This window comes from Pseudopipra pipra, chromosome 3 (assembly GCF_036250125.1).
Source record: "Pseudopipra pipra isolate bDixPip1 chromosome 3, bDixPip1.hap1, whole genome shotgun sequence".
Taxonomy (NCBI): Eukaryota; Metazoa; Chordata; class Aves; order Passeriformes; family Pipridae; genus Pseudopipra; species Pseudopipra pipra.
In genome coordinates this window covers 55506000-55533134 of record NC_087551.1, presented here as the reverse complement: position 1 = coordinate 55533134, position 27135 = coordinate 55506000, and the positions used below count along the sequence as shown (strand labels likewise).

Genomic DNA, 27135 nt, shown 5'->3' with positions numbered 1-27135 from the left:
TGTGAGTGCCTGTGCTTTCAGATTCCCCCTCCTGCCCTCCACTGAGGGAAGAGCTGTGCTGGCAGCATAAGTTCCCTCCCCTCCTTTCATTGTCAGCAAGCGTCTGACAGTCACAAGTCCCCATTTGTGTGTCCAGTACCTCAGGTTTACGAAAGGTTCTCACCATCAGTTTTCTAGTTACAGGAAAATGTATATTGTGCTGTGATGAAAGGCCAGTGCAATGTCAAGGGCATTAAAAGGACTCCAGGGACTGATTAGAGTCAAAAAGGAAAGGATTTATGATGGTTAATAAAGTTAAATCTGCCAGGGTCCTGCTTATTCTTTCCAACTGCAGGTAACCAGATCTTACAGAAAAAATTATTGAAGTGTTGCAAGTTTTTACCGTCTCCTTTGAAACAAAACCTTTGTTTTGCTGTGAAGCACCTGGCCAGGTGAGAGAGGAAGAGGAGACACATCACCTGCCCTGTGCCTTGGGTGAACAGCAAAGACCTTGGTACCAAGAATGTCACCTGAACAGTCCCCAGTGGGTCCCTACCACACCTGCAACACCAGCCTCTGGTCGGCGACTGGGACAGGGATAGGACATTCACACACCATGGAGCACCAGACTGTGCCTCAGCAAGGGACATCGGCAGAGAGGGAAGAAAAGCTTCTCCCTCTGTCAGCACTGCACGTCAACATGGGAAAAGGACAGAGCAAAGAAGGAAGCTCTTGCCTCTCATTCCCAGTCTGGTGTCACATATGCACCTGCTGAAGAATGAAATCTAATTGGATACCATAGGACTGCTCTGAAACTTGATTTAAATGCCTTATAATCTAACGTGCCCAGAAGTTAACATAATTTTACAAAACACTGGAACAGGTTGCCGAGAGCAGCTACGGATGTCCCATCACTGGAAATGTTCAAGGCCAGGCTGGATGGTGCTCTGAGCAACCTGGTTGAGTGGAAAGTGTCCCTTCCCATGGGAGGAAGGTTGGAACTAGATGATCTCTAAAGGTCCCTTCTAACCCAAGCCATTCTATGATTCTAAGACATTAACGATGTTCCACATTGAAATAATAACACTGAGAGAAGGCAAAGCAAGGTGGAGGGCCAAATCTTCAAAAACCTATTGGGAATTTTGTATCCATATCTAAATTACATGCACTTTATTGGATCTCAAGTTTTCATTTTTCTACCGCTTAATAATCACAAATAGGTTATATATACCCTTTCCATTTTGTCATTCTTTCACTATATTACATCAAATTTAATTTCCTGTGGAAGTGTGTAATCTTTTCAGCTGTCACTGTCTCAGAAGCTTTTCTGTAATAAGCAGAGCCCTGTCCTCTGGCAGGTCGATCTTTTATGAGCTGTGCTCCTGCAGATTAGTTTCCTGAAATGTTTGCAATGCTATATGAGAAATGGCAAAAGAGGAAAACCAAAATAACACCCAAAAGGAAACACAAACATGAAAACCTTCACTTCCCTCTGACTGCTGTGTTCACTGGTCAAAGGAAATTTCATTTTGATTTGGGTAGATGGCAAATCCTTGAAGGTTATTACCGTGTATCAGAAACTTCACAAGGTGCGAGACAGCATCCCTTGCCCTACAGCTTATTAAGAGCACAGCTGCGAGATGGCTGCTTGTTCTTTGTGCCTAGGGAACATGGAGATCTGCAAGCAGTCACCATTCTGACAGCCACCTCTCCCCACCACCTGCCCTCAGCTCTCTGAGAGGTCCTCTCCACAGGCAAAAAGCTGCATTCCACCAGAAAAATGAAAATGTCAACCAAGATGCATTCATGCTTTTCATACCTGTGATGGCAGAAAAGCAGACCAGCTGGTCCGCTGGGTCCCTTCCAGACCTCTGCCCCTGCGGGACATGAAACTCATCCTCTTCAAACCAGTTTTCCTTTACCAATGCTCACACACACACCAAAACAACTTCTTTACAAAAACACATACCAAAAAATAATTCTGAATCTTTAAAAATTAATCAACTCAGAAGAAACATGAGCAAGAGAGATTCTTAATCCTATATCCCTCCTGAAAAGGTGCTTAGATATGGATGACAGAGGAGACATCTGAACAAATATAAAAGGTCTGCAAAGGGTCACATTAATGATATTTGGCCAGCACAGACCACTGAGGGTGGATACAAAGGCATGCTAGAACCCCTGTTAGCATAAGCACATGCAAAGCTCTCTCACTTCAATGTTGCCTCTGGGAGCTTCTCTTCAAACTGTCCAGCCAGATTTGGAAACCTTTGCCATCCAGCACACAGGTTACCCAAGTTGTGAACTGCTCTCCCAAAGCACACTACATCAATCAGTGAAGCATGATCTTTCTCCTCCTGCTCCCTGTAAGACTTTTATCTTGTTTTCCCTCTCTCAGATCACAGCTGTAGGAGCAGATCATCCATATTTCTGACAAACATTGTCTTCAAAATTGCATCTAAAAATACAATGTGTTAAATGCAGATACATACTTTTGGAGCAAACAGTTGTGTCCCCTCATCACTTTCTAACTTTGGAAGTTAGACAAGTATTTCAATAATTGAGCCCTCTTCTGGTTATTTTGTCTATCCATTTCCTTGTAATTCTGTTTTACGCTTGTATCTTTAATACTTAATCTCTAAGAAATGGCTAATCGGTAAAAAGAAATCCATGCAGAGAACATTACTTTAACAGTAGTCTCAGGTGTTACGTGGAGTGCAATCCAACTCCCATCAGCATGAAAAAACTTTTTTTCCACCAGCTTCAGTGGGAGTTGCACTGGGGCCATAAATCAGATGAAGATGCTCCACACTAATGGCTATGTGGTGTGCTATGAACTGCTTTAGAACATAAAACAATGATGTACCCACTCTCATAATATCATTTTGCCATGGTTTAAAAGGACCTGAGTGTGTGTCAACAATTTCAAGCCAGAACAGTAGAAAAGAAAAACATGCCAGCGATCAGTGACTTTAGATTTTTGGCCTTGTAGGCCATAAACCGAACAGCCTATCTTAACCAGATGTGGATCTCAGTCTCTATTTTCCTACACAGGGTGAAGAAAAAAGGCTCAATATATGGATTTAATTCCTACTGAAATCTTGGTCAAATATGGTGGGTGATGTAAAGATAAACATCAAGGGAATAACTGCCATCATCTGGCTGAGTTTGGTAAAACTGAGTTAATTTACATTTCTTTAGGGATTCACTGGTGTGTGAAATTAATCTAAGTCAGACTGACCATAAACTGAAAATGGAATGAAGGAGGAAAGCAATTAAAGACCCTTCCTAAACGCAAAAATAGTACTGCTGTAAGCACAGCAAAACAGTTAAAGTATAGATCCATTCACGCTATTGTTACCACCCCCTTCTGCTTGAGGAAGAGAATAATCTTCTCTATATCTACATATCATCACTGTACCAGTAAAACTTCATCCAAAGGAAACATCGGTAGAATGTTTCTACCAATATCTGTAAACAAATACATGTTGAAACAGTTCACTCTTTTGCGTGCAGACCAGGTCTAACAGATAAACATCTGCTGGAACAGCTCAGTGTAACTGATTGTACATGTGGCTTAACATTTACTTCAATGACTTTTAGCACCTTCATGTTATTGTTTCTGTGTTGTTCCAACAAGCGATGGTTAATGTAAGATGCAGACGTTCACATACCGTATACTTATGAACAACTGGTTCCCAGAGATGTGGCAGTGATAACATTGTCATTGTATGATTCAGAGTAGCTCACTGTAGATCACATGTCAGAAGAAGGTCCCACCTGAAAAGATAACAAATCCAGATAGTAAGTTTATCATATTCAGGGGTTTACATCAAGCTGTGCTAATACATTTGGGCATTTTCAGATATTCCTCCTGTGCATTAACAGGGTCTGTGCTCTTTCCAGGCTCACAGAAGACATTTTGCCATTCACACTGGCAAGCAAAAGTGCCCTGATGTAACCAAAGTACTTTGGCCCACTGCTCCAGACCAGATTTCAGGCATGCTATCAAAGCAGTGAAAACTAGTTTTCAATTGATAAAGCAGAAGCTGTTACTGTCTGGTTGACAGATACAGAATTTCAGATTTCCCATTTGTCAAGTCCTTGGAAAGCATGTAATTCCTTTCACCAGTGCATTGCCAGTTTGGCTTTACCTTTCCTTTTTTTTTCCTTTTTTTTTTTTCCCTTAACATTGAAAATCACTGGTTTGGAAGAAGAAGCAACACTGGAGCTCTCTTGTGAACTATTCCCTTGAAATCAAGGGGTCTTAAGAAAGCAATGACTACAATAACCTTATTTATAATCATTTGATAATTTCAAATCACTTGCTGAGTGAGTTTGGTTTTAAATATTTCAGTAGGTAACCAATATAGATATGGAAAATGAGTTTGTACTAGCAGCATTGTCTCCAATGACAAGACACACTGCAGTAAACAAACGAACCTTCCAGTTTAAGAGCTGAAAAAGCTTTTTCTTAGTAAAACTATAGGCAAAATCACGACTGATTGAAATAAATGTAGGTTCAGGCAACCTAAAACTCTACAGCATTACATACAGAAAACTCGTTTGGACTGTGCATCCCCATAAATAAGTGTTTGAAATAAGAATTAAGAAACTCTTACTTGTTAATTGTATTGACTCATGCTGCGAAGCACGAGGATGTAGATGAAGTTGTAAAACACAGCTATTGATACAAAAGTCAGATTAGTTGGGTTCTCTTGATTTTGAAAATGTGAGTAATACGACTTACAGAATACTCAGAAATATACCGACACATGCAGGTACAGACACACCCACAGAGATAAGAAGTCATGTAAGAGATAAAGCTGGGGGCCTTATCTTTTTCAGTCAAGCCTCCCCAAACAGAAGCTGATCTTCCTGCTGCTCTACAAGCTGCACTTCATTCTATGATGGGGTTTTCAAGAGGAAAGTCTAGTAAATAACAAAGAATTTTCAAGAAATTATGGTTTCAGATTGTAGCCACAGTTTAAATTTTTTAAATTACTCTAATGCTTCTGTGACTCTTTGTACCTCCAAAGAGGCTTGGCTCTTGCCTTTATTATGCTTCACTGACCAGCCACAACACCCTGCTGTTCACTAGCACCATGTACATCTTCGTTTGCTGCCACCTAAGCAAGTCAGTGTCTCCTATACTCTGTATTTCATCTTCAGTAACAAGTGTAAACCCATGTAAGACTAAGTTACACAGCACATACTCCATGGTACAAAACAACAACAAAAAACTATCAGTGAAGGGTGCACTGCCCATAGGTATGATGCTAAAATGTAATATCTAATGTTTGCCTGCTCTGAAACAGTATAAATACAAGTAGACAAACACAATCAGAATAGAATAGCACACATATGTTTCAGGATACCCATACTTAAATGCCAGACACTGAGGTGAGTTGCTGAGCAAAAGCATGGGACCTAGCAGTAGTGAGGAAAACAGTGGAGCAGTGACTGCCAGCAGTGCCCAGAGGCAGCTCTGGTTGGCAGAAGGCACAGGGCTCTGCCATACTCCATTGCCAGGATTTCATCTGCACTCCCTTTCATCGGGAAGAGCCCGGTCCCTCCCTGTTGGAATAGGCTGGCTGAGGATGAGGCACTGTCTCATTCATTCACTTGCCTTCATCCTGTAACTGCAGCAGGAGTTCCTTCTCTTTCACTGACAGCCACCTCTGACTGCTCAAGGAACAGATGGTCACCAGGAAACTCATGGAGGTCTGACATGTGTGAATCCAGTGTTGGTTGACATAGGGAAGATGGAGCAAAGGAAGGATGGCAGGGCTGCACCACAGGATGGGCTGGGGACCGTGTCAGATAGATCTGTGCTATTGAACTGCGTAAATTCTGTTTCCTAATAACTCTGTTTTACCTACAAAAACAATTTGTTTTCAACCCATTGAAGGCTTAGAAAGAAACTTCCTTCCCAGGGAAATCATTTATAGTGTCCTCTCCACAGAAGGATAAACATGGCCAACTGTCTTCAACAGAAAAATCCAGTAAGATGTGCAACATTCTTTTTCTCTTGTAGATTTATTTGGAGTGATTTAATTAATCTACTGCTAATGACTGCACCTAATCATTTACCTTGCAAACTACCAGAACTTTTCAGTGAATAATTTATTTAAACATTTTTCCTTCTTTTTTTCTTGCTGCCTGTTAACAGTACTATTGGAAAACAAATGTTGTCATGAATACTTTCATTTTGAAGTCCTAAATCACCCCATGAACTGAAAAGAATGACCACCAAGGAGCTACATAATGAACAGAAATATACAGCAACACATGGAACCAAGTGAAACACAGTCTTTCATCTCTAATGAATCAGTTCAAACCTAATTCACGTTGGTAGCTGTCACCAGCTACCATTGGCTTCTTGCTGTTCAGTGTCCTGCAGGAAATCGGTTTGTAATTCTCTATCTGATTCCATTTTTCTCAGATTGCTTCACTGAGTGTTTATCCTCTTCCTTGGTCAGGTCAAAGCCATGGTCTAGATTTTCAAGGTCACAAGTCATGCCCCATTTCAGAGCTTTACTGCCCCTCTGCTCACAGTTGAGATGGAGAGATCTCAGAGATCATATAGGAGAAAACCAAAACTGGTCAAAACAAACCACTTCTGGTGGAGCAGGAAGAATTAAGGAGCAACTGATAAGAGCTGATATAATTGCTCACGACCCTGACAAATTTCAAGATCTTTCTGGCAGAGACTTCCTAGTGCCTTATCTTTGGTGAGAAACAAACACTAAAGTCCCAAAAATACACTTAAAAATCACAAGTCCTAGGAGCACCTGTTTAAGGCAAAGTCATTCTAAGTGAAACAGAAGCATGGAAGCTGTTGTGAAATCTGAAAATGAAAATTATATGGGAGGTATTTAAGGATGTGATTCTGGAAATTATGGAAATAATTAGTGTTAACAGGAGTACATTGGGGACCCAGCACTTAAAATCTTAGTGGGAGAAAGACTGGTAACTAAACATACAAATCAATATAGTCTCTACAGAAAGAGAGAATGGTAAGAAAATACACACAGTTCCTGTCCAAACCATTCATTTTCTATAGCTAGACAGTGGTAATCTCCAGCGCTATCAGTTAAGACCTTCATTTTCAAAAGCAATGTTTTAAGGAAATGCAGTATTACACACAGTAAGAAAAAATAATGGAAGTTGAAATGAAATTTTTGGTCCTAATAATTCCACATGTGTATCACTTCTTAAAACTAAGTCTATAGGTCTTAAGACAATCCTAAAACTGCATTTATACATACTAAACTACAGATAAGTTACTCTCTCACCCTAAAGAACTCCTTTCTTACAAAAAAGAACAGCACTGAAGAAGCAAATATGCAATCTTTTGTATTATAAATATTTATATCAATGCACACAGCATAGTCACACCAACAGAGCTACAGAGGCCTAACAAACAGGTATTTAGAAAGTACCTATAAAAGCACTGCTCTGTGCTCTAGGACTTCTTGGAGTTTTAGCAATTCTTTCTCCACTTTCAATATATACTATTTGCTTATTTGAAAAATAAACAAGGATTTATGAAATGGACAAGTAGCTAAACCAAATGCTTGGATCGATTATATACAAGCATTGAGTCATTTACTAAAATCAGGTCAGGAGGTATTATGCCTCAAAAACTCCCCAGATACATACAATAGAATATATTTGATTATGAATTTTATGAAAAACTCTAGCTTCTCATTTCAAAAAAATATACCCGTTAATAGCCATCAATAAATTGAAGTCCCAAGTATTACTTTCCTGGCACCTGTTTTTCTGTTTTACAACTTCAGCATTATTTCAGTAAAGGTGAGAAGGCTGGTATTTAGTTCTCTCTCTGGCATCAGAAGCTACATTACAGACACAACAGCACTTGCATATTTTACTATGCAATACAAAAAATGGATGGAGGAATTAACTGCCTGTAAAATATATCAGACTGACACCCATGCAGACTGAAGCCCTTCTCTCTGTACAGAACAAGCATGGTGCACAGTGCTGATGCAAGTTTCTTCTCAAACCATGTCTCCCCATACACTCCAGATATACTCTGGAAGGAATATAAGCAACAGTTTCTCAATAACTGGGAACTACACTGCTGATAACAACAATTCAGTTCCGCATTTGTAAGTCCAAACACAAATAAGTTATATCAACAAGTGGGAGGGCAAGCAGGAAGAGAATGAGAGAAGAAAAATGCAGCTGCAAACAGGGGGTAAACTGCAGCAGGAGGTTCCACAGTGATGCACAATAACCTGCCATCCACCAGCACTGGGGAATTTAGAAACAGGAAGTTGAAGGCACTGCCTGGCACAAAGCTGCACAAAGGGAGTGAGGGACATACCAGAGCTGCACAGAAAAAAACCCCATTAAAATCTCCAGATGAACTGTTTTTATTTTTACTTTTTTTGACGACCTGAACAGAGAGCATTTCAAATTAAAAAATGCTGTTAGATTGTCCCTGGTATGATAGATTCTACCAGCATTACTTAATTAATCAAGTATATTGTTGTCACTCTATAACTTGCTTTGACCTTACTCTTTTTTTGACTAATCTCTTTTTTTTTTTTTAATTCTGCCCCTTATTTTCATGAATGTTTGTGATCACAAAATATATTGAGAGTGACAGGCAGTAAACATTACTGGAGGCTGTTGCACTTAAGACTGTGACTTGGACTGTGATGTGGATGATCATTCAGAGGCGGGTATATGAGCTCAGAGTTTGAAGGTCACTTCAATACCCATTCCCTCCAAAGATGAATGCTTTTGAAAAACAATCTCTGAAATCAAGATCTAACACCAGGAGAATTTCACAGTAATTTCCATTTCTATTCCAGCGATAGTAACGAAACAAAAGTCATTAAACAGACAATGTTGTCAAATGGGACAGTAGATGTTGGGGATATAAAAGCACAGGAAAAAACACCCCATTCCCTAACATCCCAAGTACAGGTGAGAGACATACAGAAAAAGACAGACAGTGAGTCAGTCTCAAAAAGCACAAAGAGATTTGACCACTAATCAGAGACAGAAACCCATCTGAGAGTCACAACTGCCTCTGCAGGCTCTGAAAGACAGAATTAAATTGGCTTAGTACTATATTCAAAAATGAATTTAATTAGCAGACATTAGGCAGGATAAGTTTGCAGTAGCATGTTGCTCTGACAAGCTGTCTCCAGAAGGGTAAGTGGAAGGTAAAATCTTATTTTTCAGGGTGAGATTGAGTCCGTGCACTGAGACAGAAGGTAATGACACATCTGCTGAGGGCAGCTGAAACTTGGAGCTGGACATTTCATCTCACACTATAAAAGGATGGTATGTGATAGACGAGCCAGAAGTGCAAGTTTCAGATGCTGCACATTTATTCATATGGCTGTGCAGCCTCCTCTCTTTCTGCTGTTACCACTTAATTGAAGAAGAGAGCCTCAGAGTACAACGTCTGCCAGGACCTTTTTCTCCATTTTCTCTCAGTCAGAGCTGTCCCCTGGAAAGACTACAATACCTTAGGCGCAATTTATTTACTTTTGTTTATAAGAGAGCATGTTGGTCCTTGGTTGGAAAAACGAGGTCTGTGCAGGAGGCAGTTTCTGTGCTAATCAGGCAGGCTGCCACATCTGTCAACTCCTGCGCATCTATCATGTGTTTTATGGGGTCACCCACAGCACCCCTGCTCTTCTACCAACACCGACCAAGACTTCTGCTGCCTTCTCTACGTGGAACACAACCTACACATCACAGTACAGCCTGCAAGCAGAGAGGTGGTGTCAGAGAATAAAAGTAAACACAAACTATGACCAAAATCTAGAAGCAGATAATGACAACTGAAAAATCAATGGTAAAACGCATAGTAAATCCAAATTGTTTCCCCAAGGAAGACTTGGAGGAAGTGGAATAATACATTTCAAAGCAAGAGTCTCATGCATATGAAACTTAACAAGCCTTGCCTTCTCATGCCTCTTTCTTTATAGCTATAAATTTAGTGCCTGGGAAAGGCATCTCACTGTTAGTGCTAGAAATTCTGCTTATTTACAAAGCAGCCATATGCATCCCAGGCTGTGACCAGGAAAGCTATTGTTCACATCACTCATACCAATATCTCAGCTCTGTCACATCAGAACCAAGCCAGACTTACCAGGCAAAACAGAAAGGTTCTCTCTATCCCATTAGCAAATCATTAAGGAAGTGTTCCTCCATCACGTGACAAACCTGCACAGCAATATAAGCTCTCAATTTTGGCTGGCAGTGCCCTTCTTCCTCCTGCAACTCCCCTCACCAGGACTGTATTGAGTCTGCGTGACCTTGTGTAGTAGTTCACAGATTTTAAGTGCAAGCACAACACACTGCATGGCCTTCTCTGGCACCACATTAATCACCCTACTTTAATGACTTCTGCTGATAAACCACCCTGTGTACCTAACTGTCCTCCCCAGTGGCTGCATCTACAGCGATAAATTAAATGTGCCCTTTCCCATGCCCTGCCATCGTGTAATCCACTAGTAGAGACAAAGCAGCTGAGAACCTCAGCTGGCATTTAGGGGTGAAAACCAGCAGGGATCAAGAGACCGCAGCTTTACTGACTATTTGACAGGTGACCCTGAATCGCTCAGTCAATGTTTTTTGACACAGAATAATCCTAGTTCTTTTCAGCCATAATGGGAACCGCAGATGTAAAATACCACTTATTACTGGTATGGATCTATACCACCTATTACTATACATAACTACAGATCAGAACTACCTTCAACTAAACAAACATATCTACAAACAGAGAACATATGATTTTGTAGTATTATTTCTTAATTATTTCACTCTCTTCCAGGAAACTCAAGTCCACAGCTGAGCACGATTAAAGACACAAGATCTTTACGATAAGAAAAGCAAAACAATGGCCTGATATGACCTAATGAAAGCACAGGATACTACCCCCCTCCAGGGTAGAAATATCCTTATTCCAAAACTTCCTTTCAAGTGCTCTGAATACATTACTAAACAAAGAAACAAGAAATTCACTTTTTCAAGGCAGTAACATTTTTTAAAATAGTGGCATCTGACATTATTCCATAAATCTTCCCCAAAATCAATGTGCTTTATGTCAGCTGGAACCTTTAAACTTAAGACTAAAACAAATTTAGGTCTGAATTGCAACACAAAGATACATGTAATAAACTAAATACATCAAAAGCTTCAGTGGAAGAAGGTTTGCTGGAGGTTTAACATGGAGCAAAAGGCACACACAGCATTGCAAGACTGACCTATGTGATGCTAAGTGATGTATGGTGCTGGGAGTGCTACCAACTCATAGGACTGGAGAAACAGACTGAGTTCTTAGCTGCCACAGATTTCATATCTGACCACGGAGGGTCATCTCACAATCTGTCTCCGTCTTTGATCCCTGTGATAACATTTTTTTCCTCTCTTCATCTCTCAGATACTTAAATTGTAAATTCAGTGGGTCTGAAGATGTAAAGACAAGGAAGCCTACATCTTCATAGAAGCCTATAGATGTTACCACATGGAAAATAATAATCATAGTAATAATAAAATCACATCACACAATTCCAACACTTAACCATTTTCATATAGTTTCCTATCCAGAAAGTATTCTCAAAGGAATTAATTCGGCCTTTCTCCCAAGATCTCTTTTGTAACCTTGTTTCCTACATAAAAAAACCCCTGCAATCACATAGTGTGTATTGTCACACTTCTGTCTGTCTGTCTTCCCTTAATAATTTCTCTAAAGACATTCAACAAAGAGGCAGCAGTCTCAAATTACTCAGTTGTCAGAAGTTCCTTCTGATTCCAGCTTGTGCTCAGACAAGAGAGAGACAGTCAGCATTCGCATAACCTTCTATGTTGAGTCATAAGAGAGCGCAGAATCTGCAGATAAAACAGATGTACCGGGACACAAAACCATGTAAAAAGCTGAAGTTCACAACTACAGGTGCACTCATATGGCTAAATAAAAGTGGGATAGGAAGCAAGTTTGAGCACTGGAGCACATTGCTTGATAACTTGCCTTCTGCATGTTTTTGGACCACTCAAACTACCTACTCACAAGATAAGCCTGCTGCCAGGAGGGCTGCCTGAGCAGCATGGATGTGACCTAGGCATTGTGACCTGGCTGTCAATTCAAGTGCCAGACCTTCACCTCCTTCTACACTGCAGCTCAAACACAGCTAGGGATTGCATTCAAAAGACAAGCACTAACAGGAAGCTGAGGTTCATGATTTCTGACGCATACTGAAAAATCGGAGGCGTTTTCTTAGTGCATCTGGCGGGTGCAGTATTGAAGCAGAAACCAGGGGTGTGGGAAGGTTGTCAAATACACAAACATTGCCTCACAGCAATGCCTTGACGACCTTCTGTCCTGCCACTCTTCCATCTGTGACCTGAATTTGAATGTAAGTGCCAAAAGTCAAGATATACCCACCAAGTGGGTGGCATCTCCGCTAGAGCTCTTTCTGGAGCTAAGCTTTGCTGCCTGGTGTGTGTGGCTGCTTCAGACTGAGTGCCCAGTCCTCCCCACAGGCCCCTGCCTGCTTCCAGGTCCCTCCGTGATGGGCATTCCCAAATAGTGTCTTCCAAGTCTCGTATTATTGCCACAAAAATCTACTACTGCAGACATCAATTACTTCCCTATGCACCCTGTACCTATATCAGTACTCATACATTTAAAAATAGCAACTTGTACATACTTCCTAACTTTAGTGCCCTTATATTCAGGAAACAAATCAATAAACAGCACATACAGTTACAGAAATATGTATCACCCAGAAAGAGTTATGAAAATGCTTGCTGCTTTACCGTCCTCTACTCACAAATTTTCAAGATTAAAACTGGGTAACAGAAAGATCTGTGACATCTTTAGGTGTCTTTAAAAGTATCAGGTAAATACTGGACAATATACTACCAACTGTACCAGAACTCCATGACTATATTAATTATAGTTTCCTTTTAGTGGTCTGCCTTAAGTCCTTTTCATCCACTATTTCCAGCAGTGCTTCTTTATCCTGAGACTTTCTTCCCATAATACAGCAGCATTGCAACAGGGGTCTTGCCACCTGCTTGTCTAAAACTGCACTACTTTCATTTAATGTCCTGACAAACACACAAAACCAGTGTTGCCCTCTGATCCAAGCATTTAATTTCAGGAGCTAGTTATTCCCTTGCTGAATTCTGAAATTTGTCATTTGTTCTCTGTGGGATTATCCCTAGCCCAAATCTTATCCTCAAAATATGTCTATATGGGGAGAAACCTGCCATACCAGGACTTTCCTCTGAGTGATTCACCTCCATTACCTAACCTCAGAAAGAGATATCTTTAAGACTGGGAATCTGTGAACAGCCATTGAGGGATCCTCTTGGGCCACACAATGATCTCTTAAGGAATGGCACCTGACAAATGCTCCCGCTCCAGGGACCTTCAGTTTCCAAGGGGGATGGTCTACAGATTCAAGTCAGTCTTTGGAAATGCTATTTTCCTGAAAAGAGACCTGGATAAAAGCCTAGGGTTTAGGTAGAGAAAAGAGAAGTAAAACGAGCTGTTTAGCAGATAACCACATGTGGTGAAATCTTTTCTGTTCTTCATACTGAACAAGACTGGTCACTGCTTACAGATGCCGCTCTAATACAGTGTATGAAGCCTTACAGGGGACTGAGGAGGAATAAAGACAGGCGTCAGCACTGAATTTCTCATGAACAAAGATCTATGGCCCAGCTATCCAGCTATCATGAGAAGGACAGTTTGTATTTGTGATCTGTATCTGACTGGGAAAAGGCTACAAAGCTTCCATCGCCTGAATGTCTTCCGTGGAGTTTTCGAAGGAGGACGCAGTGCAGCATTTGAAAAATCCTGAAGCCCTCAATGAGAAGATACTGCTTTGAAAATGGTGGGAGAAAAGCCTTGAAGCTGTAACTTATGTAAATACACATACACACACCGCCCTGAGTACTCATTACAATTGCAAAGACAAACTTCCAAACATGAAATGATACAATATTGTCTCTCTAGTTCTGTCACAATTGGCTGTTTTAGCAAAATGTAACAACAAAACTAAAATAAACATCACCAATGAACTTCACTGTCCTGTGGAAAAGCAGTGTGCCAGCCAATAAATACATTTGTGCTACTGCCACTGCAACACAGCAAAGTCAGATCAACAGCAGGTAAATTATAACCAGCAGCACTGGAATGATAATCTGATTTTGCTGTAAAAACGAAAAAAAAAAAAAAAAAAAAAAGCTATGTTTTGTTACACTTATTTGTGTCACGAATTATATCAAAACACATCTAGATGTTGATGATACTTCAAATATACTGTGTAATGAAAAATATGAGGAAACAACTTTTGAAGTAATTATTCATTTATGTAAATAATTATTTATTAAGTAATTTATTACTTATTACTTGATAAGAAAAAATATTATATTATCAGAAGTATCGTATTTTGAAAGCAGTCATTTCCTTCCACTACCAGTTTCTAGCAGTTCAGGTAACTCAGAGTTTCATCTGTTGATGGGAGGGAAAAGATTTGAGCAGCTACAAGTAAGTGAAACTACATGAAATGGCTTATAGTTGAAAGACAGATGACAGCAGGATGGAACACATAACCAGAACATTTCAGAAGTCTAAAATTTTTCTTCCTATTGATATAATATGGACAACAGATGGGTTTTTAAATGCAGCTCCTGATACAACTTTGCATGTGAGAAAGAAAATAATTTGGAGTTCACGGGAACAGGAGCAGATTGTTCTGAGGATCCAGTTGGTGTCATTCTACACCCTTACATTCTCCTGCAAAATGCTGTAAGCAGAACAACAGGAGTCCAAAATTCCCCACACTGGCTCCACCTCAGTAAGCCATTTCTATTTACAAAGTATATAAGCATATATTTTAACTTCAGGAGCACGTGCAGGACCCAGTGATTTCACTATGACTTAGGAATCTGCCTGAAATCAAAGTTTCACTTACAGGGTTTGCTAATCAAGTACCAGATTCATCTGGCAGTTATTAACGGGCTTCATTTTCACTGGGTCCGTATGTTATGCTTTCCCCCTGCCACAGCATTTTCTTCATTTCCTAACTGATGTGCTCACCCAATGGGCCAAGACAGGCCTAAGCTGCATGCAGGAGGCATCCAAGCAGCAAAGGACAAGACAAGCGACAGGACTGTGAACATGCAGGACCACCTCCCAAGTGCACCAGAAGCATCATTGTCAACACAGAGGAAAACGTGACAAGCAGTATCAAAAGCTTAAGTTTAATCACTTTAATTACTGAAATTCTTCCTGCTTAAGTCTTAAACTAGCAAACTCATGACGGGTAAAAACCCACAGGGGAGAGAAGACAAGGCTGCTCACAGTCTGCCTTCTCTCACTGGTGAGGTCCACTGTGAGGTTCACTGAGGTCCACTGACCACTGTGACCCAGGTAGCTGGGAACAGTGAGGCACTACAGTCTCACGGCATCACCCACTCTAAGCTACCGGAGTATGATTGTGAAAGACTATCAGCTCTGTGCATGTAGCAATGACAATTAACATTTTTCTAAACACAGCATTTAAACATCTGGATTTGGGTCTATGCATGCTGCCCTTCTCTCATGCCTTTACCTGCTAACTGCATCTTAGTCAGGCTATTTTCCCTCTTAAGTAAAGGAGACAGAACTGGACTTCAAAGCCATATGTGGCCTGACTTTTGTGATGACTTCTATGTTTAATAGCATAAATACTACAAGCAGAGGTGCTCATAGTAAATCATGCAAATATCAGTTGCTCTGAGAATGGTCATTTAAAAACAGACAAAACCAAAAAAAAAAATTAAGGTTCAAATCCTGCAGTCAGTTTTAGCACAAACCCCCTGTTGGCTCCCTATGGATCGATGGCAGAATACAGCATCTGTCTACATGACATCTCTGTAAAATAAAGAACTGGAACTGACATAACAATGATATTGTCATGCCTCTGTCATACTTTTTAATATAATTCACATGAAAATCAGTATAAGGTGTTGTGAATATTGCCCCGAACCCATGAACCGTGTAGCAGAATCAGGAATTGAACCTATGGGTACTGAGTCCCTGCCTAGCCTGCTAGTCACTAGACCCTACTTCCTTAGGTAGAGAATTACAGTAAATACATCAAGTCAGCTGTGTACTGCTCCAAAGTTTGGGAAGGTTCAAAGCCAGGGCCAGCTGAGGTAAAGAAAGACAGTACACATATTTTTCTATGGTGAAACCAGTTCCCTACAATAGAGAAGGATGTTGTATTGGTGCTTCCAAAGAAACATGCAACATATCTCTTTCCATTCCATTGGCAACACCACTACGGTGTTAAACTCACCTTGGTAAGACTGATGATGCAATCAACACAATCCCATGGCTAGCTTTGTCTACAACTGAACAAAAGCTTTTGCTTCTCATCCCCCACCAACAGCAGAGCCATCATGAATTGTGATCTGTCTCTCCCCAGGCAGTGGCATGTTCACATGGGACTGCCTGAGGGTAGCAGGACTGCAACAAGCACAGTCAGAGGAACCAGGCAAATGCTCTCGAATCCATTCCTGTGACAAGCAGCTAAGACCACACAGGTCAAGTTATGCATTATACAAATTTCAGTATTACCTAGGGGCCAATTTCACACACTAAACAGCTCTGGGGAGGCCACAAAAAGTTGTGTTTCAGCAACACAACCTGGAAAAAGGGAGGCTGTTGCATGGCTCCAGACACCATACCAAGGCACATAGTAAAACCAGACTTAAGAGCAAATAAGCTTACAATAATGAGGAGATTTTATTAAAACTCTCCCATCTTAATTTATTCTTTATTTTATCAGTCTTACTGTAAATTTGTTTGGTTTTTGTTGTTGGGGTTTTTTTAAATGTTTCAATCTGCTAAAAAAGGTCTTCTTGAAGATGGACAGGAAATGAAATACAAATAGAATGCTTAATATGACAAATGTAATGCACAGCATATTTTTTTCCTTTACTTATTTCATCTCAATTTGCACCTAGTCATTTTCATGCTGAGCATCTCATTTGGTTAAATAATTAGCGTAAATTAAATTTCACCTTTTTTAACAGGCAAAAATGGTGAAACTGAGTTGGTAATTGTTTCAAGTTTTGCCACAATATGGGAACAACTTGATAACCTGACAACACTTATGTTGAATGGACAAGATACACAGGCTTTTAACAAAAGCAAGGAAAATGGAACTGTGTGCAGCAACTTGCAGGGCAAGAAATCCCTCTCTGCAGAGCCTTATGACATGGACCAGTAACCTCTGAAGACCTATTCAAAGACCTCAGGATGTGAGAGTTTATTCCTGAGCAAGCCACTGTCTGCTCATACACAGAAATACATGCCCCTCCTTGCCTGTGTATTGGCACCACTCATGGCAAGTTACTTTCTTTCATCCAGCAGCCCCATGCTTACCCTACTCTGCTCACTCACACTGATTTCAACAGAAATTGCGCCCGAATCAAGGCCAGCCCACACCTCCCACGGCAGATGGTGAACAATCCTTGCTTCTCATGGGCTCTGATCCCAGCTATGCTCGTCTGCCATGGCACTGTCTCATGCCTGCACAGCCCCAGCCCACCCTTGGTCACCCCCCAGCAAAGGCCAGCAGGCACAGGCTCTCTCACCTGACAGGGCAAGGCAGCAGGCAGCCACAACCACCCCCTCTGCAGCTAGTCTCATCGACTCCACCAAAACATGGGAGGAAAACTCCCACGTGTCCTATGATGCTCCTTCTGACCCTCCTTGGCCTTACAAGTCTTGGCTCTTAACAAATCCATGAGGACTTCTCATCCAGAAGAGTAAGGGAAACTCAAGTAAAGGACACTCAAACCACATCAGAAAAGTGCACTCATGCCACTAGCGAAATTTCAACAATTTTATATGATGTCCATACATATTGTTCATCTGCATTAAGAAACTAATGGAGTTGCAGAAAGGAACATAGCTATTAGTCAGACAAGACCCGCTATACAGTCAAAGGTAAAACGTATTGGAGTTGATACAAAGAGAAAGCATTTTATGAACTCTAATTTGGTTATCATCACACAGACTCAGGAAAATGTCTTCCTCCACCTACAAGGTCTTGGTGTCCTTACATGCCACTATTTAGATTCCCAGCTCTAAGCTTCTGCTGTTGTAACAGTAACGTGTCTATACAAAACTAAGTCAATTCAGTACAATAAATGAAAATTCTCCTGAAGACTGAAACTTGTTGTAAATCTTCATAAAAAAGCAAGTTTCTTCTGAAGACTATTGCAATGACAATCAAAGAGAAATCCTGCATTTGCTTGGAAAATAAGGATATAACAAGAGCAGCATGGTCCACTTCCTTATAGTGCCTTTTTGGCATCCCTTGGCCATGACCTGAATGGCCTCCCGTGTGAGAAAATACATGTTTCCGTCTGTGCTTGTTCATCTCCTCCTCTCTGTGCTGAGGTTATCAGCAGAGGTGCTACAGCAGCAGCTCACAGATGCAACTGTTTGTCACTGTAACATCTCAGCTGTTGTCCCTACCAATGCACTATGAGCCTCTGTGTTCACATGCACATACGATAGTGTAGAAGACCATTAATACCAGCACTAATTTTTGACCATTTGTTGTTAATGACAATAAAATCTCAAAATACAGAAGTTAATAACCCTATGTCACAGTTTACAGCTATTTCATTTTATACACAAAACAAAGGGGAAAAATTATTTGGTCAAGATGAGAGGGAGAAGGACAGTTTGAAGGGGAATTCAGGAGCATTAAACCACTCCTTTCCGAAAAAGACATTATTCCCACTCCTTACCTAGAGACCTGTTATTCTTGCACCCTTATTTCCTGGTATGATTTAATATACTTAATATTTGTATCCATGCCACTAAAGCAAAGAGTCATCCAAGCCTTAACAACTCAGCACGACTTTGAAGAACAAACCTAAGTAACAGTAGAGTAAATTGTCAAGGAAATACTGTTAAAGGAAAAATTAACTTAAAATCAATTGCTTTTATTCTAAAGTATTCATGTAATCACTTGCCTCCCTTTTCCATAAACTGGTTGTAAAATCTCTTGAGACAGAGGACTGTTGTGTTGCACACATGCCTAATGATACCATAGGGCCATATTTAAAAGATTTATATAACCATTTATAGGGGCAATCACAGCTCATCAAGTTATTTTCTTTTACATGTGAAATCACCCCATTTAAAGGACTTTTCCCATTTATTATTCTATAATGCTTTTCCAGAGGCAAAACAAGAGCAGGGGGTTGGGGTGGGGGTAATTTGGCAAGCATATATACAAAACCCTCAAGAACTGCTCATGCCTGAGCAAATTCACTTGTCTGTCTGTTAAACATTCCCATCCCAAGACTTTGTTTCAAGACACATCCTCATAACAAATAGCTGGACTGTGTCTGTACAGCTGAGACTATCAACATACAACATTTCATTTCAAAACCTAGTCATTTCAAACCTATTTCACAAAAGTTGAGTGCCATTATTTCTTTGCCTATCTTGCTTTCTCCTGCTTGCAAGCATCTCGCCAGGCATGATTCATGTTACATAACTCCAGCTTTTTAAAAACAACAGTTACGTAGCTAGGTAGTATGATAGACTAATGAGGCAAATCCAGAAGTTGCTTATTACAGAACCAGACAATAGCTGCTCCTTAAATAATGTGCCTATGCAACATTAAACAAATGAATAAGCAACTGCACCAGCACTGTTTACAATCCCAGTTAAATAAATCTTTCAAATTCAGGGTAGAATAGACTCTAGACTACTCAGTGGCTCTTCTCATGTCACAATATGCAAACTCCCCAGTGCATATGTGTTTTATTTTTAAAAGTGACCCACCCCCCCATCATTAGAAAATAACAGTTGAATACTGAATCAGTTAATTTCACTCATAAGAATGCTGTATTGCTTTAATGTTCTGGCTGACTGTGCTGAGACAAAATCCTCCTCCCAGAGTTAGCTGCAAAATGCTTGTGTTTTGCAAATAACCATTTTTACTTATATCCCTGTTTTGGTTACAAAGTTTAAAAGCAGCAGCTGGAGGGTTAAACAGGCTTCCTGTCAAGGCTCTGCAAGAAGCAAGCCCCTGTATTCCAGCAAGACAAAGAAATTTGTTCGGGCCCTGTATATTCAGCATTATCAGCACTATCAGGACCATGTTCCAGGATATCTCAGTGCCCACCTGACAGTGTGTCCTTTCTATCACAGAGGTGATATGGTCTCCCCAAGGCAAATCATCACCTGACCATCCTGGTCCTTGCAGCTCAGATATGTCCAGTGACATGCTATGTGGAGCAAGTCAGTGCCATATAACTGTATTCTCAGTCACTTACAGAGCCTGTATTTCTGGCATCACCACCACAGCAGAGCAATAGGGAGGCGACTGGCTGCCCCAGGGAAGAGACAGCAGCAGTGGGGGCCCTGTGCAGGCACCAGCTGGCTGCTGAGCTCAGACCTGAAACTAGGTCTCAGCCCACTTGACTGCAGGGGAAGGGAGGGGGTAAAAAAAAAAAAAGGTAGCAGCACTTTCTCAGAGCAGGAAGAAGGGGAGGCCACGAGCGTTTCCTGTTGTGCAGCTGAAACAAGCAAAGACGTCATTACACTTACGCTCCCTCAGGGTGTCAGCAGATTGAGGGCCAAAGTTCAGTCATTTCCAATGCACCGCAAGGAGGGAGGTTTTAGAGGAGAAACCAGCAGTGGCTTTATTGCTAACAGTGTTCTCTGCACTTGCATAGCAAAACAGCTAAGCAGTGTGTTACCAGGCTCAGCTGCAAAGTATCGTATGTGACTAGAAACAATATTTGCTCAGGAGCCGTGCTGCTCTTGTTTTTCTTGTACAGCTTGTGTAAGAATATTACTGCAATACAGAAGTAGAATAAAATATTACTATGATATCAAAATGCACTAACCTCTCACTGCAGCCCATACTTCTGCAAACATCTGGAAATGAAGCCTTACAGAGTTTTGGATCCCATGGTGTAAAACATGTTTTGTGAATGCATCTGGGGCACAACTAGTGTGTAAAACTCCAGGATTCCCTTGTCAGATATGGCTGACAATCCGGCAGAGCAAGTGCAGATGCTTCTTTTCAATTTACCCATCTTTCTGAAGCAGGTAAGGGCCCAGCTTAAGGACAGAGGTGAAAACACAGGAGTTGGGTAGTGGCATGTGGATGTTTAACATTTCCTAACTGATTGTCTCCCAGGCTGTCCATCTAAACTTAAGTAACTCACTAGTATACCTGGCAAGCCTAGGGAGAATCAGAATTGCAGTCCTACCCACCATTACTACCTTCTTAAGTTAGACATTAGAAAGACTTTTTAAATGGAAAGCATCATTAAGACTCCATTTCAGAGTCTCCACTCACCACTGGAAGCTTTAAAGTGCAGTCTGAACAACCACAAGTAGGAAATGCTTTCGTTATAGCTGATCCTCCTGAGGTAGAGGGATGAACAGGCTTACAGTATGCTCTCACTCATGAGACACATTGTAGAACCATTTTTAATAGTATCTGAACAACATGTCGAAATACAGTGATAAATACAGTCATTCCACAATAAGCATGTCCTAGCAACAACCTCTGGTGTGCGGGACACTAGAATTTTCCTCTATACACTGAATGTGACAGATTGGTTAGCAGTGCTCCACTTGATAGAAGTCAATTTTCAAATAGAGGTACTTAACAAACTTCAGTGAAAAAGCTTACAAGGAGTTTGGAAAATGCTCTTCCGAATTCTCTTCTCATAGTACCATCACTACCTGAAGAGAGTATTTTTGCTGTATTTCTGCAATAACCACCCTGTGGTCACATCGGGAACTGAAACCAGTCTTTCAGCCCTAGTAATTTTCAACGTATTAGAGCTGAAACTAGAGAATCACCAGTCTGTATCTTGGAGTCATAATATATTGCATCTTTCATGGGACATACGCAGTGTCACTGGCTAACCAAAACTGCTCATTTTACTAGAAGGTCAAAGATAGCATTTTAATTATTTATAAACTAAACATTTTGGATATACTTTCAAAAAACATTCTTCTACAAGGTTATGAACTGGTTTGGTTGTTTTCTACCCCTCCCTTTAGAGATAAATTTTTCAAAGATAGCATATCTTTAGGATTAGCTACCCAGTTAGCATGAAGAAACCTCTAGTGGTTCTTGTTCTGACATTAGCTTGAATAGTTAATCCTGAAGGTTGTCGATCTGGCACTAATCATCATGATTTTTTTCAATATAAAAAAAATAAGCAGACAAATCGGCCTTTGGTGTTGGTAATGATTTGCACTACACAAGCATTAACTGTAGCAAAGACAGTTTGATTTAGTTCAATCAGAGTAAAGTGATCAGAATCTGGCCCTTAAAAATGTGGGTGCTAGAACAGAATGCAGCCCATATCATACAACACAATGGGTATAAGTACTGACATTCTTGTGAGAGAAGGAAAAAGGGGACAAAACCCTCAAAAGTACTTTAAGGAAGCTTCTCCTGTGCGCAGCATTCTAAACAACACATAAGAGAGCCATTTGATTTTCTGAAATCTCACCATTTAGTACCACACTCACTCAGAATAAACTTGGTCAACTGTTTTTAGCCCCATATCCAAGAACGAAGGAAATGCACCAACAGTTTGCTCTTTTGACCATACTGAGACAACTGCCGCATGGCACAGCAGCAGCACACAGACAGGCCGTCTAACCACTAGGCACCAGCATGCCAAATTGCAAATAGGCATCTTTCACACATATATGGCTGCCCATTGCAATACAGTGTCTGCTAAAGAACACAGAACGTAACAAGGAACAGCAGTGTATTCACACACCCGTCCATGTCCTGAGAGTTAATTTTCATGTAATTACATCTTACTGTTCCATTAGTTGATGAATGGTACTAAGCCATGTCTACTACGGTTTGAGGAGAGAAAGTGCAATATGCTTTCTGAAATATACTTTTCATCCAAATACAACCCTAGTATTTTTAAAAGAGCTGTATCTGTTGTGTTGATTTTATTAATTTTAAGTTTGAAACTTAAAGCAAACAGACATGCAAACTGTGCCCTGGTCTCACTGCCAGTGCCCTTGGTACACTGATGAAAACACGTGCCTTTCCACACCAAAACAGAAGTTGATTGCCGTAAGTACAGATACATATGGAAAACAATTCTGAAACAAAGTTGGCTGCCTACAAAATATCTAGCACCCTTACAGATTCCCACAAACTCAGTTACACTCTTACCCTTTACAACCCATTGTGCAATACTTAGAACAAAGCCACTACATTGTATCACTTGGCCATTTAAACAACGTACAAGGTTTTTATAATTATTTCATTTCTATTTGAAGGCATATTTGAGAAGTGCAAGTGGAAAAGCCATTATCTTGAGATTTTTTTGTTGAACTCTCTCATCACTAAGGGAATTCTCTCAAACAACCCTATAAGCAGATAATTAAAATATCCTGCAGCAATTTTATGAGGAAAACAAGGCAAACAAAGATGACAAAGTCCAAGCTGCCAAACACCTGATAGCAGGTAATTATTTATCTTCAAAATATATGTGGCAAAAAACAGAAGGGGGGGGGGCTTGTTTTTCACTGTGAACTGGGTATCCAGCCTAAGTACAGCAGTACACAGGATGCCGCATGAGAGACTGCCCACGCTGAAGGGCATGATCCAACCACCACTGAAGCAGCAGCAATCAGAAATTCCTGAAGTATTCCTCATCATTTTGTTTTCTCATCTACTGCACTTAGTTGCCTCATATCATGCTCTCCTGGCCCAGGAGGACTCTGCCACCAGTTCTGGTCTCTCTCCCCTCGTGTACTTCAGGGGTCTTCAGGCACAGGGACATGCAGCCTCCCATTCAGAAGCTACTGGGAAAATGCTACATTGACAAGAGGAAAGTCCCCATTATGTGGTAAGGATCAGGTTTAGGATGAAAACATTAAAATTCAAATGGGATGATCCCCTGCAGTGCAGATGTGTGTGAGTGTTCATAGAGATATAGTGTGTGAGTGTATATGTGTCTGTGGTGTGTGTATACACATCTACATACATACACTCATGTATATGTGAGTGTATAGATACAAAGTTATACATACACGTGTGTGTATATAATATATATTCACATAAAAAATAAAAGTTATTACATAAAAGTGATTTGGCCAACAGGTATCAAAACCCTGTGATTGTAACTATCTTTTATAAGTAATGACTTACAGAAATTCTTCAGACAAAACACATTAAATCCTGGAAGGTAAGTGGGGGAAAAGGCAAACTCTTATTTTGGGGCTTGCTGAAGTATTTATGTTTTATTTCAAATGTCTAATAAAGATAAAGCAGATTTGAAACTTGTGTTTAAGAACCTGAAATTTTCAACAATGGGTAACCTAACTTTGAGAAACCAAAAGCCATTGTTAAAATACTAATTTAAATTGTTTTCATGGAAACAAAAAGAAAACACTTTCAAAATGTTAAAAAATATTAAATCAACTTGACTGCTTCTGTATCTCATGAATTCAACAAGATCCTAGGCAACAAAAATATTTAGAATAAATATTTTTCTTATGGGAATAACATATTCTGTCAAATTGACCAGATGATATCAATTAAAAAAACCCCCCAAAGATTAGACACAGAGAACACATCTACTGACTTAAAAACTAAACTGTACACCAGTGAGCACAAAGCTTAAGAAGATATTAACTTTTCCTTTCAAAGATCTTCTTACTTCTAAGGGGAAAATGCTTTTTTCCTCTTATAGTATTTTGACTAATTTCAATCCAAATTAGGAAAATCTGCTCACTAAAACTTCAGAAAGCACACACTACTCAGTGTAAAATACTGCACACATACACAAATATAGAGTTGAATATATCAAAGGCAAATACAATACTGAGTCCAAGTTCTGCACTTACCCTATATGCTCACCTTAAAAAAAAATAGGGAGATGAACAGCAAAATAAATAAATACAAACCAGTGATACAAAAATACAGTAACTTTCTACGTAATATACCATCTGTTCCTCCAGAAAAGCATGCTGCATCAAGCCACAGGGGCTACAGCTATGAAAAGCCCTTGTAGAAGAGCCAAGTTCCATAATGAGCAGTTTCAGGAGCTGGAGGAAACTGTACCAACCACTAGAGTAAGGAGGCAGCCTGTAATATGCTCAACGGGAACTCACCATCCCACCGTCCTGGGCTGGGGTTACCCGGGCTGCCACAACGTCCTCAGAGAGCTTCTCCGTATCTGGCAAATCCAGCGTCAGAAGTTTACAGCACACCAGGAAAGCCAGGCAGCGCTGTGGAGCAAGTGCTAGTTTGAGGATGTGGTGTTTTGCCATGGCTTTTTACGGGAAAGTTTTGTCTCCAGAGTTACAGAAACAGTAAATTGGATTTCCCCAACTACTCCACAGACCACACCTCCACTGATGCTGCTCCCTCCTCTTGTACTGCAGATCTGGTATTGGCATACAGAAATAGTTTCCAGAACATGGGAACAGGCAACCTAGCATGCCTGCTACCCCTGAGGCACATGAAAACTAGGAGCTGCTGTTGCATGCCAGATGCTTGCTCACTGTTGTGTGCCTTACAGCAAATGAAGTCAGAGTCTTCCAGCCACTCAAGCAAAGAGGCAGGCAGGAGAGACCCAGATCAAAGAAGTACTAAGGGGTGCTCTGTTATGGTTAGGAAGGGCAATTAAGGTGTGCAGCCCTCTCCTTCCAGCTGGCAAAGTCTCAGGTACTCAGGATTATATAGTAAGAATTTACTTCTGGTGCTTCTGTTATTATTCATTAGGTATGTGTTATAGAGGTATCTGGCCTTTCCAGCCTTTGGTTGCATTATCACACCAAATGCAGGCTTTAGGGCAAGGTCTGAGTTTTGTAAACCATGCTTGGAAAGGCTTTGCTTTTGCTCTCTTTCACCATCCCCAGAACAAACGACAGCATCACAGATCCCTGGGCAATTAGGAGACCATACCTGGACTGGAGGGAATTCATGAGCCAACACATTATCACAGCTCTCATTAATAAAAAAATAAACTGAGCAATTACAGTGTGTTGTACACATACCTCAGGGTATGCAGTAAGGCACAAATTTAGAAATGGAATGTTTCCAACAACCAACAACTTAAACCAGCAAGGATCCTTATCAAACAATTAGATTACTCAAGAACTACTCCAATAACTGGCCCTTTTTGCCCAGGGTTATGCATTCTAGAATCATGTCAAAAGCTTTCATTGAACTGGGCTTTTTCCTCTTCTTTTTTTATTTTGTTTTTATTATTTGAAAAAAAGAGAATAGCTCATCTTCTCTCTCATCCACCCACTAGGTGAGGTACAAGATTTTTTCAAAATTACATCTAAAACCAAGGAAGTGCAAAGAAAAACCTCATTATCAGTGATAAGCTAATTCAGTTTGGTGCTACTGGGTTACAGATGGAGAACTAGATACATAGGACAGGCAGGTTACACCAGAATGAAACATCACACTAGAACCTTGAAAACCTTTTGTATATATTTTTTTATCTTTTTAATGCTGAGCCATGCCAGAAACAAGCAAAAAAAAAAAAAAAAAAAGAAAAACAATTTTGAAATAAGGCCACTTGAAATAAGAAGGTATCAGCCCTCATTCAGAAAAAACCAAACCAACCAAACAAAAACAAAACCCCAAACAAAACAAACAAACAAAAAAACCAAACAAACACAAAAAACCACCAACAACAACCTAGACATACTCAAACTGAAATGAAATGCAAGCTTCTCACATCTTAATAATTCCAAACCCAGATAATGGGATTTCAATGGGGAGACAAGCATACAGGACAAGTATACAGCTCTGGCTCCAAGCAAGTTCCTTTTTCAGCTGAGTTGTAACTACAAATCATAATAAAAAATAGGTAAAACCACAGCTCTAAGCTACTGTCAGTTCCAACTCTTGCACCTAAGACTTCACGCATTTTATATTCAAAGCACAACGAAAGCACCTTGGGGTACACAATGTATCTTTTTCTGTCCAAATTACCTTATACCATCTGGCAATGTAAAAATCATTTCTGTTGAGAGTGTCTTTTGTTGTAGATCTTCTCTGCCTGAAGTATCCAGAGGCTGTTTCCATGTAGACAGTTTTTCCA

General features: G+C 40.3%; 1 protein-coding gene across 6 annotated transcripts in view; it reads right to left on the bottom strand.

Annotated features, from left to right (window-relative positions):
* Nucleotides 1-27135, bottom strand: part of HIVEP2 (HIVEP zinc finger 2) — a 140629-nt gene that overhangs the window by 101831 nt on the left and 11663 nt on the right. For all 6 annotated transcript variants that reach the window (XM_064649301.1, XM_064649300.1, XM_064649304.1 and 3 more), the window contains exon 2: nucleotides 3654-3759. The gene's annotated coding sequence lies outside the window, so the exon portion shown is untranslated. The remainder of the gene's footprint in view (nucleotides 1-3653; nucleotides 3760-27135) is intronic.